The 13,162-nt window shown below is 38.3% G+C and overlaps 1 protein-coding gene across 1 annotated transcript in view; it reads right to left on the reverse strand.

The window, feature by feature from the left end:
- thrab (thyroid hormone receptor alpha b) overlaps positions 1-13,162 on the reverse strand; it is a 168,024-nt gene that overhangs the window by 87,999 nt on the left and 66,863 nt on the right. The gene's annotated exons all lie outside the window — the stretch shown is intronic.

Below are 13,162 nucleotides of genomic sequence, written 5' to 3' on the forward strand. Positions count from 1 at the left end.
CTGCACCCATTTCTAAAAATGGGTTGGCACATCTTCTACTGTCATCTTGTTGAATTCCAGTGGCTGCAACAGGTATTAACATGTACATTCCTGAAATGTCTCAAATCAGCGGAGCATTGTCATCACAAAATTATAAGGCAATGGTAAGAACCTGAAGTTAAAAAATTGCTCTCAAAAACACACATTCCTTTTTTCTTTTTCTTTTTTTGAGTGTGACTAGCACTGCTAGGCGGCAGGTCTAAACCTCTGGGGTTAATCTTGTTACCTAATCTGATTTCAACAAGACCGTTTTGAGGGGAGGGGGTGATGTCGTAATGTTTTATTTTAAAAGAGGATGGATGAACTTGGATGTCACGCGGACTAAAGACAAAAAGGGAAAATCTGGGCTTGGGGAGTATGTAAATAGCATTGGAGGCGCAGGACTTGAAGACAGGTTTTTGACATGCCAAATTTGTGCCTGATTAGCTCAGGTCAGAGATCAGACCATCTGTTTGCTCAAAGGAGTTACTGCAAACTCCCACACTTGAAGAGCAAGTGCAGAATGACTGAAAACACTTTACAACTAATACAGTAATATTTTTACTTTACTAAAAACATACTTTAAAAGCAGCTTTGCAGATAGCAGAAGTAGGCTACTGAAAAGCTCCAGGCCTAGTTATTACAAACTTGCACTTATTACACACAGCACTTAGCTCAATAAAGAAAGAAAGAAAGAAACAAACACATGCGCACATACATATATACATACACACAAATTTGTATTTTTAGATGTTACAATAACTTTACCATAATGGTTCAGCTATTTTTTAAGCAGTTTCTTTACAATTCTTCATATTCTTCACATTCTTCATGCAAGTTCTTCACATTCTTTGTACCTGTTATTATTATTATTATTATTATTTAAAATAAATAAATAATAATAATGTTTGATCTATTTAAATAGAATATATAATCTAAATGTACATAAACACTTTACTTAAGTAAGTGCATATTAATAGTAATAAATATACTTTTGAACAGAACACTAAATAAGCAATAAAAGTTTAAGATAAATAGCATTTATAATATAGTAAATATATTTAATACATTTTTATTATTGTAGCATTATGATTTATAGCTAACTAACATATATGGACACCGCATTACTTCCTTTAGGTAATGTAATGAACTGAACTGAACTGAACTGAACTGAACTGAACTTGCATAACATTATTTGAAAGCCTAGAATAAAAAGCATTTATAATATAGTAAATATATTTAATACATTTTTATTATTGTAGCATTATGATTTATAGCTAACTAACATATATGGACACTGCATCACTTCCTTTAGGTAATGTAATGAACTGAACTGAACTGAACTTGCATAACATTATTTGAAAGCCTAGAATAAAACTGAAACTATAGTCAAAAATTAAGTGTTTGTCCAAAACAAAAATTTGTTTCCCCCGAAAGTGGCCCATTGTAACTTATGACTCATTTTATATAATAAGCATTGCCTATAAAATATAAATGTAAATAAATAATATAAATTACATATTAATAGTAAGTAATAGTAGGTTTATATGACATCATAGCCAATCTACTGCATTGCCCAGTCCCAATAAGTCTTACAATTATTAAAATGTAGCTATATTAAGAGAAGAGAAGTGAGAGAAGTGTGGTACTTTGTCTATTCAGCAGTGTAGTCTAGATGCCAGATTCAGAGAAAGTTTAGCTTCCTTTGGGAAGACTAGGAGGGAAAACGCAGGGGCTCTTTCTTTAAAAAGCTTCGTCTCAAATTGCCAATAGAGACCTTGTTTTAATTACAGCCCTGGCATGGATGCTCACTAGATATAGATAACAGATCTAAAGCCACCAAGTTGAAAGCCAACAGTATGAGCTCTCTGATCGCTGAAATAAATCCTCATGCTGTCTCCATCAGGGAGTAGGGTGTATCTATCTGACATCCAAATTCATCCTATCCTGCCATGTCCAGGTACGAGATATGAGACAGTCCACTGTGCCTTCATGTTTGTTTGTTTTTTGTAGTTTTATGTGGGCAGTTCACATTGAAGGAAGGAAGGAAGGAAGGAAGGAAGGAAGGAAGGAAGGAAGGAAGGAAGGAAGGAAGGAAGGAAGGAAGGAAGGAAGGAAGGAAGGAAGGAAGGAAGGAAGGAAGGAAGGAAGGAAGGAAGGAAGGAAGGAAGGAAGGAAGGAAGGAAGGAAGGAAGGAAGGAAGGAAGGAAGGAAGGAAGGAAGGAAGGAAGGAAGGATTTTGTAGTTTTATGTGGGCAGTTCGGATGGATGGATGGATGGATGGATGGATGGATGGATGGATGGATGGATGGATGGATGGATGGATGGATGGATGGATGGATGGATGGATGGATGGATGGATGGATGGATGGATGGATGGATGGATGGATGGATGGATGGATGGATGGATGGATGGATGGATGGATGGATGGATGGATGGATGGATGGATGGATGGAAAATTCTGTCAATGGCTGGGAAAAAGTGAATTGAGAGACTACATGGAAAATATAGAAATTTTCTAAATTCATGTCATGCTACTGAACGATTCAAGTGAACTGCTAAAAAAATAAAAATAAACTAGAAGGCAATTAAAAATAAACTTGGGACAAAGTGGCTAAGAGAAATTGCAAAAATGGCTCAAAAAAAGTTGTAAATATAAAACAATATATATTTCCAATGAAAAATATAATTTGTGACCTTTCCATAATGTGTCTATATATATATATTTCTAAATTTTTGCTGAAAATAAAACACTAATGGAAAATATAGTTTGTGAAATTTCATAATGTCTATGTCTACTTTAAATGTGCATATTTAAAGATTTCTCATACTGTGTTTAATTACATAGGCAGGCTGTTCTATTTTGGGCCTGTTGTTCTCTACATGTCCTGCCTTGCTTTCTGCCTGTACATGTTTTCTTCAGAACTTACAAGAATCCAAAAGTCTGATTTCTTTCATTTTGGGGACAATGAACAGCTATAAATATCAACAACACATAAAGCACAGCGATGTTACAGACTTGCATGAAGCAGTTCTAAATTTGAAATCACACACATAAAACAAAAGCAGCACAACTACAATGAGTAGACACTATCTGATGTTCTCTGCAGTTGATTATATGAACCATACTAACCTCACACACAACGAATGTGCTGAGCTTCATAATGAATGTGCACAGCAACATCAAACGCTTCCTAAATCCTGGCTGCAGATCCTCTACCACACTCAGCAGCTTTCACATAAACACACTGAGACAAGCAGCAAACATTCCCAACTGGCAGCCAATCAGAGGCTTGTGTTTGAATGAAGCATACTTTTACAGTGAGGAGTTGTAAAGTGCTCTATATAAAACACAGTTTGTCTGTCCCTCTCCAAGTGATTTAGTTGCTTTTTATTTTGATTTGCGCTTGTGATTATATGCCGCTACACCTCCACGAGTAACAAGCCTTGCGCACACACCCCTATGAACTTTATCACACATATGCCACATAAAAAAAACTAAACATGAAAGCACACATGGTGTAATTATTTACATCTAATCAGAGGCAGGTTCTGGGTTTGCTCAAATCAGACACCAAATCTCTTTCCCAGAAAGCTTAAAGTGGTCAAAGAAGATAAAAATGACTTTTAATATGACTTTTGGTCATTGTACTATAAAAGCATCCTTTAAGTTTTAGAACTCAAAATTTCTTGTTAGTCCAAAAACTGCTTTTACTGAAACCAAGCTGCCAAAATGACTCGTTTCAAATTTTGTCTCAGTACGACAGCGTGTGACAAAAGACCGCCTCTGCAGAAGTCCGTTACAATAAAATCAATGTTTACAATTTATTATGTCAGGTAAATGTATCAGGTCAATTTCATAATCAGTTCAAAGATGATAGATACAAAACATCAAATGATCTGGATAAAGAGAGAAGATTCAATACCTTGACATTATTAAATACATGACGCGAAGTGTTTTGCTTACACTTCGCATCATGGGCTGATCTGGGTTACAGAATCGTCCTGATCCTCTAGTTGCATTTCATTATATAGACAGAAACTTCTTTCAAATGGAAACATCTGTTAACAATGGGAATTTACATTCAGAGTTGAGGCTTTTGGGAGTAGGAGACCATTTGCCTAGAGACCCACCCTCTTCTGTGTGCCAGTTATCTATAAACTCTTAAAAACCTTATTACCGTTTGTTTTACGTCTTTGGGAATTAGACCTTTGTACCAGTCGCACTGAGACATTTCAAATGATACCAAACGTGTAATACTGTATGATAATTATTCACATTAAACCATAAAGATTCTTGGGTGAATTTTGGTGATCTCAACATGAGGGATGGGGGATGAAATGTAGATTAGGATTGCTTAGGTGAGACTTGCGTCTCGAATGATGGTGCTAGTTTCACAAGAGAGAGTTCAAATGTTAATTTCCAGAAAGGTCCCTGTCCTCTCAAGGAGTGGTCATTCCTCAACCAGTTCTTCCAGCTTACAGTGGCGCTGCGCCAAAGACTGACGCGCTCAGCACTTGTCATATGTCACAACTATTCAGTGTTTTTAACCACATAATGTTTATTTTAGGTTGGGATGTCTTTCAGCCATCGTGATGGACGACGGCATTGTCTATCGGTCCAACCTTAATTCATAGACACTAGTCCATATATCGATTTGATTAAGTGTACAGCCCTACTTTCAATTCATTCATCCAAATGTTGCCAAATTCTGTGACATTCCCCGTCATACAGTACAGAACATTTTTATGATTGGATTCCGCAATTCCGTCTGCGTTTTCTGCATGGCGGAAATGAAAGTGCCCTACAGACGGAAGACCATTGGATATCGTCTCCTCTCTCATGAACCACAAGTCTGTGGGAACAAGAGTTCAAGCATGAGTTTAACCTTTAGAACATAGTGTTCAGTCATCTGTCAGTGAGCTGTGAGAACGAAGGCATGTCAGAAATGATGACATGAAGAGTAGGGAAAACCAAACCCTGAGATGGGGGGGGGGGGGGACTTTGAAAGCTTGTTTTGGTCCTACAAGTGACTGTTTGAAGCTCTCATGTTCATTTAATCATAAGAAACTAAAAATCACATACAAAATAAGACAGAACAAAGCAAAGAGTGTTAGTCTGTTCTCTAATGAGCTGATCTTGTGCATGTATTGCACAAGTATTGTTTGATTAATAATGCGCTTTGAGGATCATCCCAGAGTTTTGATCTAAACTGTGTGGGCTGCTTCTCTGCGGGAGACGCGTCAGAACCCGATCCAACTGGAACATAACGAATGTGCTACCTCCAGTGAGAGGTGTAAGATAAAGAGCGAAAAAGCAAAAGCAAGAGAGATAGAGAGCAACAAGCTTCTCTTGTTCTGGTTCAGGACCTTGTACTTTCCTCTTTGGGTCGATCCCAAACTCTCACAGCCAGGGGCCTTAAGCTCTTCAGATCATTCAAACACAAACAAGGACGCTCCTCAGGGACACCAGCACACAGCACACATCCTTTAGACGGCTCTTTTAAATATCTGTGGTTTGTTTGGTCTGGAGGATGGATGCGAAAGAGTGCATGATGGGAGCGAAAGAAGGGCCTGAGCATGTTGGCAAAAGAGAAGCTGTAAGGGAGCTGTACTTTTATGAGGTCATTTCGAATAGAATATATCATACTGCGTATGCGTTCATAGCATTACACTGAGGACAGTTTAATGATTAATGCTGCTAGTATAAGAGGTTGTTATCTGGAGGGTTTACAGCGGTCTGAGGGCAGGGCATTACCAGGGGAAAGGGAAGGACACGTATGGGTCCATCTCCCCTGCTGTATTTTGCCCTGTGATATTTCCATCCGCCCACCCCCCTCTCCGCCTATGGTACATTCCACATCATAATGACCTTCCACCCTGACACCAGCAGCCACTAAGCCCTCCATGCTGCCTCTGTCTAAAGGACAAATATACACCCATGCAAATAAACACGCAAATAACAGAAATCCACTACAAAGTCAAAAATGCAGGGGCCAAAGTAATGCGACATCTCTAGAAAGTGATGTGCATGTGTAGATATACACACACTAGGATTGTTGTGATACCAACATGTAGTTGATCTTGAAAATTAACAATTATAAAGTAAAATATTAATACAGTTAAAATCCAAAAATATTTTATACTAACAAATTATGCAATATTTAAATATGTGACAAAAACTTTTAATATAAACATAAATATGAACAAATTAAATCATTTAAATATAACAAATGACAGAAATTAATAAGATGGTTAAATAAAGTAAAAAGAAAATGTTATTAATACGCCAGCAAAACAGTTATTAATATATAAACGATTTAAATAAATAAAAATGTACATATTACTATATCAACTAATTAAATTAAACAATATATAGTTTAATACCACAGCAAAAATGCTAAATATTAATATAAATACTGTATTAATTATTTAAATTATTCAAAAAGAAATATTAACAAATACAAAAAAGTGTGTGTGTGTGTGTGTGTGTGTGTGTGTGTTTATTTTGCACTGCATGTCTATTAGATACAATGCATTCGACCAAATCAACACAAATATTGACCAAATTAAAGTGCATTTGACATCCCTAAATGCCCTTTCACAGTGGACGCGATTTTGACGCACGAATAATTCGCGCGATGGGTTTATTTTTTGATCAGCTGTTTGTGTAATGAGTGCTTCCACACCGAACGCGAATGCGCTGCGGCGAAAAAAACGACTTATTTTTTCCGCTTCGATGTCGATTTTTTTTTACTTTTGTGGCGAACGAATAGGCTTCAGCCAATCATATACTACTATACAAGGACAACGATTTGAAAGACAATGTGTGGCGTAGCATTGCCAACCAACTCGGTTATCACGACTGTGAGTATGTTGTGTGATAGTTTTAGTCGTTGTATAGTCCTGTGCTGTGTAGGCTAGCAGGCCAAACTACATTTGGGATAGCGTCAAAGATAGAGACAGAGACCGTGTTTACTTTGAACATGTAACAAAATGTAGTGAGACTATTTAGGGCTGCTTTTAGTATACATTCTTTGTATGATATCTACAGTTTTTAGTGTAGTGACATTACAAAACGCACTGTGTTTAGTTGAAGACGCAAAAAAACTGTGCACATTAGCATACTCCCTTCAGACTCTCTGTTCTGTAAGATTGGGTGCACCCAAAACCTTCTTTTCTGTCTTTTAAATAAAATGAAAAGCTCGTCTTCACTGGATGCTATGACTATGACTGGGTGATGATGATGATGATGATGAAGTGTCCATGTTTTCTCAGCTGTCGGCGTGAAAGTTTTGGAATGTTGAAGCTCTCTGAACATCACAGACGTCGCAAATTCGCGTCGCGGCTGATGTGAATGGTTTTGATACGAACTATTCGCACACGAATTATTCGCTTTTTCGTTTCGCTTTTTCGTTACGCATCCGGTGTGAAAGGGCCTTAATGCACAATCATGAATCATGAGCTATACTTATCCCATAGAAGCTCAAGTTTAGTCATTGTAAAGTCCCTTTGTGTGGCTTGCATATGCAATTTCATGTGTGTATAAAAACTCTGTCATGGTGTCATTACAAGGGCATGGCTCAGGCCCAAGTCAAAGAGCTGATTCAGCCGAGGAACAAATGCATGATGAGCAGCAATCAAAGAGGAGGCAAGAGAATGGGCAGAGTATGAGCAAAATAGCATAACAGACAGAGATAGTGTGCATGTTTGTGTGAAGGAAGAGACAAGGCCATGTTGAGTAGCAAGCCACAGCTGGGCAGCTCTAGGCCGCGAGTAGGTTAGCTCAGGGTTAGGGGCTAGGCGGGGGGGAGGACAATGCAGCCAGGCTTGTCAAAAGTCTAATTTATGGCCGGTCGTCCAGCGAGCAGCAATGTGGCTTACAGTTCTCTCGCACGGGGGATGGGAGAGAGACTGAGACGGACAGGCCGTTTGTGTGTAAATGTGACGATTGTGCTCATAACGGAGAGAAGAGAGAGTGAGAGACTGAGAAGAAGAGAGAATTTGGGGGTTGTGTGGTTGGACCAGTTTTGAGTGTCTCTGCTGTGCTGGCACGAGATAAAACTACTTGTAACTATGTAACTACAGCTAATAAATATTATATATATATATATATATATATATATATATTATATATATATATATATATATATATATATTTTTTTTTTTTTTTTTTTTTTAAATACACAAAGCAGTGAAGAGCATAAATAAAATCTCACCCGCTGTTTGGAAGTACCCTTCCCCCAGCCCTTCATCAAGGTCATTACTAAAGAGTTATTGACAGGAAAACTGACTGGCTGATTAGAATAGTAAATCCTTGTTTAGCTTTTCCAAATTAATGTACAAGAAACAGACAAAGCTGCTAATTAATCCAGTTACAATGTCTGCTTTAAATACACCTTTGTGTGTAGAGACGAAGTGTGCTTAAATCCGAGCTGTGGTCAAAAATAAGACTAGTCTTGCTGCGATAGTCAGTGTCCAGCCGCACACCTATTACAATCACTTGCCCACTGAGACACCCCAATCGAGTTAGAGAACAGACACTACAATTAAAAACTAGTTAGTAATAGTGACTGAACGAACGAGATTGTGAGTACATGTGGCTGAAATGGCTCATGACCATAGGTGATTGGTAAACTGACTGTTTTTCATTACAATATGCTAATTTTAAGCTCCACTGAAATCAACTACAAGTTTTTGTGGCACATGGGGTTGTTGCCAATACACATGCTCAGGTTTCATGTCAGTTTGGATGCTGTGGGACGCTGCAGCAGATTCTAGGAAATGAGGCAGCTCAACATTTGTAACGACATTGGGACTGTACCAAATCTTACATTGGGACTGTACCAAATGAGCTGCCTCGCTGCCTAGTGCCTATAAGAGCATCTGCCCTCTACACCAGCATTGTAACTGAAACAGAGCCTCATAAGTGTCCAATTTGGAAAGTTCTTCATAGTCTCAACTCAAATAGCACTTTGCACTACTTACACAGAGCTTATCATTCTGCAATTGCCTTCCTTGGGAAGGATACAGTCAATGCAATCTCACAATTTTATGCAAACAAGTCTCTTTGAAGGCGGAAGAATTAAAGTACCAAACTTTTGGAACAACCTTTGCTTTGGGAGTGCACCTATGATGCTGTTTCCAGAGGTTTTGGATCAGATCCTTATTGTCTTAGCTCTTTCTCCTAAAGGGCCACTTTCCTGCAGAGTTTAGCACAAATACACCAGCCTGGAAGTCTCTAGCATCCTCAAGACCTTGATTAGCTGGTTCATGTGTGTTTAATTAGGGTTGGAGCTAAACTCGGTTTCTGGAGTAGGATTAGACGTCCCGGTCTTATGCCCGGTACACATTGTATGATTTTGGGCTGTCCCCGATGAAAGATGACCCATCCTGGTGATTTCTGTGGTTGTGGCTCCTAAACAGTGGTCCTACGTCATACAGTGAGAGAGGTTCAAAGATGGCCTTTGTCACAGTCTTGCGACCAAAGATAGTCTGCAGTTATTATCTGATTGTGTCAGAAATTTTGCATGATCATCTCAGTTTGTCTGTGCTAAGACCTACAACTATTGACAAACCAATAAAAATGCAACATAAAATGGCGTGCCAAGTTGGCCTCTTTTCCCTAGCCATGACAGCATCCACATTCTCCTCTTTCGCTTCCTCAACTTTTTTCAGCGCACATTAAAAACACAAAGTGCGATTCATCTTGCTCTAGCGCATGCTGATGACGTTTTATTCTTCTATACTAACTTGCGTCACAGCCTACGATTCAATAGGTGTCATGTTATCTTACAGTCTACATACACATCGTACCCAAGTTAGTTAGATTCATGTTGTACAGTGTGATTTGTAATGATATTATAGGATTGCCGAAATCGCACAGCTACAGCAGGCATTAAAAAAGAAAGGAACACAGGGACAAAAAGTTTTGATGACTGACAGCTGCATTATCTACTCTGGTTGCCATGCTATTTATTTAATGAGGCTAGTCACTACCAGGGGACGCTTTAAGTCTGTCCTCCCTGTCCAAACATTTTAACCTATGTCAACAGGGACGCCTGCAGTCCCTCAAGCGACCAGTCTTCCTCGCACCCCTCACTCAAGCCGCTGCGTCAAGCCCAATCATCTTCCTACCACAGTGATGAGGACAAGCAATTCTGCAAACAACCCAACTCACATCAGAGAACGTGACAACACCAGCGATTTCCTCAGTAGATGTCCCTGGCCCTGTATCATCTCCTTGATAGCTGTTCCAGCCTGCCTTGTGTCGAAAGAAAAGGAAAAAAACACTCACATCCATCGCTGTTACCCTGAGTGCATTAGCTCTGCTTCACTAGGCCACCCTATTAGATGGTACGCTTTCATGACTCGCCTCTGGGAAGCATCACAGCACCCAATAAAAATCCATGCTCATTCACACATCCATACCAACTAACAAGGTCAATCAGGGTCATGTGACCATCACCATATGAACTGGAACTTCAAAATCCGCTAACCAGTACACACATCAGGAAGAAAAGGAAAAGATGATCGACAAAGGAAGGAAGGTGAGTTGGGACAGATAAACCAAACTCTATAGAGGGATTACTTTGACGGGCCAAGGCAGAGTGAAAGGGGCCAGCAGAGTGAGCACAAAAAATGAAGAAGATAAGCCTAGTAAAGAATTAACAGTGCCAATTCCAGTTTTTTGGGGGCATGAAGTTACTGACATGATTCTGTCTCTGCCACAGATGACTTTTTTGTTTCTTTGTTTCTTTTTTTTACATTGGTTTAACTCCATACAGGATTCAAGTTGAGAAGTAGTGGTATTAGAAAACTAAAAGCCACAAAAGACAACGTAAACATTGATTTCATAGTCAATCCTTAGGGTTCAAGAAAACAAACGAACACTCTTTTTGCACATGTGCACTAGTTGTGACTAGTTGGGAGTTCAATAGAACTCCCCTTGGATCGACGGAGTATTAATTGACTGTTCCATGGAAAAGAAAGACACATATACGCACAGCACTATAGCATACTTGTTTCTGTGAGTGCAAGTGTATAGGTTCAGTCATGGGGACATGGTTTAGTGCTGACTGGCATTCAGATCCCATGGGTTGTATTCCAGGGTTGGAGTATGATAGGCAAAAAAAGTTTAAAGGGTTCACAGAAAATTTAAATTCTATCATTATTATTACTCTCATGGCAAACTTAAACCTTAAAACATTTATTTGATAAAAAAATACAGTAAAAACAGTAATATTGTGAAATAGTATTACAATTATCTTTCAAATACAAATATTTCTATTGAAATAAATTGTAAAATGTAGGAATGAACTGAAAGTGCATTCGGAAATGGCATTTCCGTTTTTTGGCCGAAAGAGAAAAATATGAGCCGAAAATATATGCTGCCTGCCCCCCTGTGTTCAGTGCTCAGGTATCACTCTCGCACTAACAGCGTCGTGTATGTGACGCTCCGCTCAATATTTTGTTAAAATATCAAAGTTCGCTCAAATAATATAAAATAGCCCTACTGTGCTGCAACATGGTGTGGAATAGCCATGCTGGGCAACACTGGAAAAATGACGTAACCCTCTCGTTCACTGATCCGCTTCCCCGCTACGCTCTGATAATAATAGCTAAAAAAATGTATCTGTTAAATCTGAGTCTGTTGCATAGAACTGGATAAAGAATAATATATTTGTGGCGAGCAGGACGAGGTCGATGGCCGTAGGAGAGCGGCGCGGGGCCAGTGGCGTGATTACTGATGAGCGACACATGCGCGATGCACCAGTCTCGTATTTCTCACGGACGAGCGGAAGCATAAGAGAAGGAGCGACGACAGTGGAGATCAAGAGAGGTTTTGTTTTATTATGTGTGGCGGCAGACGACCGTGAGGGACTACAGTCTTTACTTTCGTTTTTGTATTTGTTTATTTATGTTATTAAAATATGCGTGAATGTTCGCCGGTTCCCGCCTCCTTCTCATTACATCTAACCTTGTTACAATATTGATAATCAATATTGATATATTTTCGGTCCAATTTTTGGCCAAGTGCATCCAGAATTTTCGGTTTCGGCCCAGAATTTTCATTTTGGTAATTTATTCATGTGAAGGCAAAACTGAATTTTCAGTAGTCATTACAGAGTCTTCAATGTCACATGATGCTCCAGTATTCTTATTGTTAAAAACTGGAATACATCTTTTTCAAGAATCTTTGATGAACAGAAAACATTTATTTGAAATCAAATTGCATTTTGTGACTGACACTGATACATTTATGCATCCATTTTAAATAAAAGTATTATTTTTCCCCAAAAAACTAACTTTTGATTGTTATCAAAAGTTTTTTTTTTATTATTATTATTTTTTATTGTGCATTTCCACTGTTTAACATTTAAGGTTCAAAGTTAATCTTTAAAAACACTAATAATTTAAAAACAGTTAAATGTAATCTTTAGCTAATCTCTAACTGAATATCCATTTTTCATACTGTACATCATAATATTGTGATGCATCACTGGTAGCATTTAAAACGACATTTTTTTTTTTTTTTTTTTTACTAAATAGGGTATCATTTTAATATAGACCATAGGAAAGATTTTAAATATTAATGCATCCCTTCTTAATTTTCTGTCGTTTCATCACACAAAGCTATCATTTCACTTCAGAAAACTCGGAATATAGTGCACAAGTCATCTACTCTTAGTTATGAGGCTTCTTTTTTTCTTTTTTCTTTGCCTCTGTGGGGTTTGACAGTCAATGGTCAGAATAATGTGTTGGTGGGAAACAGATGCTTGAAGATTCTCCTATGTGTTCTAAACAGAATTTTGAATTCTGAGTGAAATATTCCTTTAAGACACTGTACTGGCATTTAGACAGATCACACTGAACTTCTGAATGAAGACCATTAATCCATCCAGTTTGACATTTTAGATGCTTCTTTATTTAACTCTTGTTCTTGGGATGTGTTCAGTGATGTGGCACAAATCTTCCATTTGCAATGTTTATTGGAGCTGAACTACTGACAGCATCCTTGTTGGCATGCAAGATGTTCTCCTCTTCACAAAAAATGTGTTACTATCTTGCAACATGTCTGCGAAAATTGTTCATTTAGACTCATATAAAACCAGGTGGCACCAGATTTTCTTCCATGCCAAA

This window comes from Leuciscus leuciscus (genome assembly GCF_965113295.1).
Source record: "Leuciscus leuciscus genome assembly, chromosome: 21".
Classification (NCBI taxonomy): Eukaryota; Metazoa; Chordata; class Actinopteri; order Cypriniformes; family Leuciscidae; genus Leuciscus; species Leuciscus leuciscus.